The sequence below is a fragment of the Monopterus albus genome, unplaced genomic scaffold (genome assembly GCF_001952655.1).
Source record: "Monopterus albus unplaced genomic scaffold, M_albus_1.0 scaffold367.1, whole genome shotgun sequence".
Lineage (NCBI taxonomy): Eukaryota > Metazoa > Chordata > Actinopteri > Synbranchiformes > Synbranchidae > Monopterus > Monopterus albus.
Window position 1 is genome coordinate 103,575 of NW_018128247.1, and position 5,455 is coordinate 109,029.

Below are 5,455 nucleotides of genomic sequence, written 5' to 3' on the forward strand. Positions count from 1 at the left end.
ATGAACGAGAGGGAGGGAAGTGGAACAGTGAGGTTACAGGGGGCTGAGGTCAAGAAGGTGCAGGAGTTTAAGTATTTGGGGTCAACAGTCCAGTGTGATGGGGAGTGTAGGAAAGAGGGGAAGAGGCGAGTGCAGGCGGGTTGGAGTGGGTGGAGAAAGGTGTCAGGAGTGTTGTGTGACAGAAGAGTGTCAGCAAGAATCCAAGGAAAGGTGTACAAGACAGTAGTGAGACCAGCTATGCTGTATGGGTTAGAGACTGTAGCAGTGAGGAAAAGACAAGAGGCAGAGATGGAGGTAGCAGAGATGAGGATGTTGAGGTTCTCTTTAGGAGTGACCGGGATGGACAGGATTAGGAATGAGCACATCAGAGGGACAGCTCAGGTCGGCTGTTTTGGATACAAGGTCAGAGAGGCCAGATTGAGATGGTTTGGACATGTGCAAAGGAGGGATAGTGGTAATATTGGTAGAAGGATGTTGGAGATGGAGCTGCCAGGCAAGAGGTCAAGAGGAAGGGCAAAGAGAAGATATATGGATGTGCTAAAAGAGGACCTGAAGTTAATTGGGGTGAGAGTAGAGGATGCCGAGGATAGAGTTAGGTGGAAACAAATGATTCGCTGTGGCAACCCCTAGCGGGAACAGCCGGGAGAAGAAGAAGATTAACTTCGTTTTGGAGCCAGCCTCCAGTGGTCATTCGAGGAACTGCAGGTTTTGGCACTTCAGCCTTGGAGGTTGCCACTTGGACAAAACAGCTGCCAAAGTATCGATATCCACAGTTAAACGAGTCCTATGTTGACAAAACCCGAAAAGCTGCTCAGAGAAGAAGAAGCTGCTGCTCTAAGACCACCATAAAAAGTCTGATTATGGTTTGCAGCTGCACATAGTGTGGGGGAAGCTTTGCTGCCGGAGGGACTGGGCTACTTCACAGAATAGATGGCATCATGAGGAAGGAAGATGATGTGGATATACTGAAGCAACATCTGAAGACATCAGCCAGGAAGTCAAAGCTTGGTCACAAATGGGTCTTGTCCAAATGTACAATGACCAAAAGCAGACTTCCAAAGCAGTGCAAAAATGGCTTAAAGACAACAAAGTCAAGGTACTGGAGTGGCCGTCACAAAGCCCTGAGCTCAGTCCAATAAAACATTTGTGGGCAGAACTGAAAAAGTGTGTGCAAGCAAGGAGGCCTCCAAACCTGACCCAGTTCCACCAGTTCTGTCAGGAGGAATGGGCTGAAACTCCAGCAGCTTGTTGTAACAAGCTTGTGGAAGGCATCCCAAAACATTCGACTCAAGTTAAACAATTTAGAGACAATGCTACCATATATTAATGGAGTGTATATAAACTTTTGACCCACTGGGAATTATGATCAAAGAAATGAAGGCTCTACTCTTATTCTGACATTTCACATTCTTAAAATAAAGCAGTGATCCTAACTGACCTAAGACAGGGAATGTTAATGGGGTTAAATGTCAGACGTTGTGAAAAACAAAGTTTAAATTTATTTGGAAACTTGTGACTTCACTGTAGCTCTGGCTGATGATCCAAAACACACCATCATATTTGATCCACCGTTGGCTTTAATGCTCATGTTTATAATGTGGCTGGTGTTAGAGCAGTAGCACCATAATGTGTGGATATAAACACTGGGCTATATAATCTATACAGTTACACAGATACTGTATAGTATCAACTAGTGGGTGACGTTTGCATCTCTTTTGAGAATTGTTGATGTTCAAGGCAGGTTTGGTGACGTTATAACCATTTCATATCAGAGGGTCCACTATCTGCCGTTGTCCAGAAAGTACACTGAAAACATTGAAATAGAAATTAAGAGTGTTACGGGTGAATTTATTAATTTCTCATACGGGAAAGTCAGCAAAACTACATTTTAGACTTGTCAAAAGATTTTCAAGATGTTTCATCAGGATGATTGCTGTCTGGCACTACATTATGTGTCACAAGCTGGTTCCAGGGGCACCTGTGTTATATGGGAGAGGCATAGGAGGAATATTCGCAAAATGTTTAGGTTTGTCAGGCCTTTAGCCTGGAAATCATTTGAAATAGCTCACCCCCAACTTAAAAGCCCAGCATGAGTAAATGCTGGACAGTGGACCAGTTCTAGTAAATGTGTCAGGTTTGGCGGGTGAAGCTACCAAATAGTGTTTGTAGTGAACTCAATTATATTGCCAGACGAACTGAGGTAGAGAATAGTCTTTTTTCTAGCAACAAAAGTCCAGGATCAACATCAGGTCAATAATACAGTCCAAGGTCAGCGCTAGTTAACATCTACAGCTGGGAGATCCACAAGAGAGAGGTTGGGGAGGAGATATCAGACACAGCAGGCAATCAGAATCTGGGGGAATAAGGCAAAACAGGCTGGTCAACAGGCAAGCCAGGGTCAGAACAAGATAGTCAGGCATGAGAAAGAATACTGGAACATCAGAGCTGGGATCTAGAACAATCTGGCAACGTCCTGATGGGGGGAAGTTGCCTATATGCTTGTTGTAGCAGGTGTTGCCAGTCTGGGTGATGCGATGCAGGTGAAAACAATACTAGCTGATTAACGTAAAGAGTCCAAAACTGAGGTGAACCAAACAGGAAGTAATCTCAAAATAAAAGCCTGGGACTAGAAGTTGGTGGGAGAGAATCATGACAAAATGCTAAAACACTGTTCAGGGAATGACCTTCAAACTGAAGCTTAGATTGAACAGCCCCCTGGTCTTTTCTTTCAAGATCTATTTTTTTCTTATTGAACCCTGTTATATGATCAGCCTTTTAATTAATGCATGACTCCTGTTCCAAACATTGTAGCAATGCTATTCCTCTAACATTTAAAAGTACTTATGAACTGGATGGACTTCAGCTTCCTGAAGAATAATAATGTGGATTGTGCCTTTTTAAAAGCATGAATGTGTCCTCACCTCTCTACATTCTTCAGTACATTATTTTCCTGTTTTCAGAAAAATAATTTTTAAAGACTGAAAGTGACAGCTGTTTTTGCAGTTATCAAAACACAGAATTAAACATGCATGTAAATGATAAATTACTGTACATGTGAGACTGAAACAGAAAGTTTCTGATTTTCTTGGCGATCACCAAATGGAGGTTATAGCATGTGTGATTATTATGTGTCCCAGCACTAAATCCCTCATCCTTAGACCAAACACAGTGGAATAGGAAGTGTCTCCTAACCTCAGAGCTACCCTTGGTCCTCCTCCTTCTCACAGAGGTTTTGTAAAGTGGACAGGAAGCTGATGGTCCTGGCTGACCTCTGCTTTGTCTCACAGCTGGACAGCAACACAATGGAGGAGACAGCAGTATTCAGGGTGTCACTAAGCCTGCCTCCCATCTTCAGGATGCACATTCACCACAAGCTGAGATATGGAAATCATATTAGCAATGTTGTTGGTCAGTGTTTCACACATGTCACCAGTTATTAGCTCACCCCTGTGTTCTCTGGAGTTTTATTTCAAGCATGATATAAATGATATAATATATAATCCTTCAACCAAACTGAAGTGGGATTCTCATACACTTGGGAAGGTTCTTCAAATGTCTTTTGGTATACTAACTCTTTTGTTATAGATTAAGTCTTCTTAATATGTTTATCTCAGCTAAGGATATCTTGTATTTCTCCCATGGCTGGTTTTGATAAATGAATGTATTACAGAAACAATAGTGCCAGTATTTGGCTCCTTTACAGATAACAGGGGGTAACTTTGTAGATTTTGAATAAAACCTTAAACAGCCCATGGCTGCTTATTTTGCTTGTTTCCAATCATTTAATGTTTAATCTTGGGTACCTCTCAATTAGCTTTGCGCCCCTCATAACTCCAAATAGTCTGTAATTATTTCAGAATAATAAAACCAGAGATCCTCTTCCTAAAAATGATGCATAGTTTGTGAACACGCACAACTCCTGTTGCCAGGGTTGTGTCACAAGTGGACAGCACAAGGAACCGCAACAGCATTAATTAATGAGAATTTCTCCTCTATAGATATATGGTATATATATACAATGGTATATGTAGCAATGAAAAGAGATGTGTAACACTCTAAACAAAGCAGGTAATTGAGAAACCCCATATTTTAGCTGGCATAATGCAGACATAGTAACTTCTCCAGCCTTACAACAATTCTAACGTTAAAGAAACAAGGCATTAACAGACATGCAACGTGTTTATTTTTTGTTTGTTTTTTTATATAAATGTACCATTAAGTCCCACAGAGTAGTGGAAACATCACTCCCTCTCAAGTAGCTCCAAGGTTGGTAAATCCAACCCATGGTTGCTGCATCATCCCCCACACGACCACATACAGTCCCAAAGTAGTGAAATTAATTCCAACAGGTAGCGTAGCACCGACAATGACATCATGGATCATTAATCCACTGGTTAACCAGCAACACATCACCTGCAACAGACACTCTGGCCTCAAGCAGTCAAAACAAACAGGTACCGTGCTCTGGGGGAATCCAGTGTTGATGAGCTGATCACTAACCACCGCGGGGGCTTCACTGGCCGGCTGCTTGTAGGTTTAGACCCGGTCGGATAAAACAGCGACTCCCTTTACAGGAACATTCCTGGACATGCAGTTGTTAAGGTAGGGGACCAAAGATGAGACAAAAGACTCAAGATGCAAACTCAGATTGATGGGTATTATCAAAAGAGTTTTATTTCTAAGAGTAATGTAGGAGTCAGGTTCACCAGGATGGAATAGTTCTCTAGGAATCCGGATAACTGGACCGGTAAGCAGGGGAGAGGTGAGTTGGAGGTCCACAGGTCTGGCGACCAGGGTTGTAGTCTTAGACACTTCTCTGCAGTCTCTTTGCAGCTTCAACCCCATAAAGAGTGTGTCTGCCCCCCATATTCCTCACTGGATGATTTGATAAGTGAACATCACAATGGTTTATTGTGTCTTACTGAAACCTGATTACAGCAGGAAGAATATGTCAGCCTAAATGAATCCACCCCACCTGGTCACAGTAACTGTCACATCCCTCGAAGCTCAGGCTGAGGTGGAGGTGTGGTAGCAATCTTTGACTCAAGCCTATTAATCAACTCTGGACCTACACATAGTTATAACTCATTTGAAAGCCTCAGCCTGAGTCTCTTGCACCCAAACTGGAAAACTCAAAAGCCTGTTCTGTTTGTTATTGTATACCGTCCACCTGCCCCTTATTCAGAGTTTTTAAGTGAATTCTCAGACTTTCTGTCTGATTTAGTGCTTAGTACAGATAAAATAATCATAGTAGGCGACTTTAATATTCATGTAGATGCCGACAATGACAGCCTCAACAATGCATTCTGTTCATTATTAGACTCAGTTGGCTTCTCTCAAACTAAATAAACCCACTCACTGTTTTAATCACACTCTTGATCTGGTTCTGACATATGGCATCAAAACTGAACACTTAATAGTTTTTCCTCAAAACCCTCTTCTGTCTGACCATTGT

General features: G+C 42.2%; 1 long non-coding RNA gene across 1 annotated transcript in view; it reads right to left on the reverse strand.

Moving 5' to 3' along the window:
- Positions 1-2,239: 2,239 nt before the first annotated feature.
- LOC109951156 (uncharacterized) overlaps positions 2,240-5,455 on the reverse strand; it is a 5,167-nt gene continuing 1,951 nt past the window's right edge. Inside the window, exons 2-3 of the long non-coding RNA XR_002273577.1 lie at positions 3,193-3,374; positions 2,240-2,353 (exon numbers count right to left, since the gene is read on the reverse strand). This is a non-coding gene — a long non-coding RNA (uncharacterized LOC109951156). The remainder of the gene's footprint in view (positions 2,354-3,192; positions 3,375-5,455) is intronic.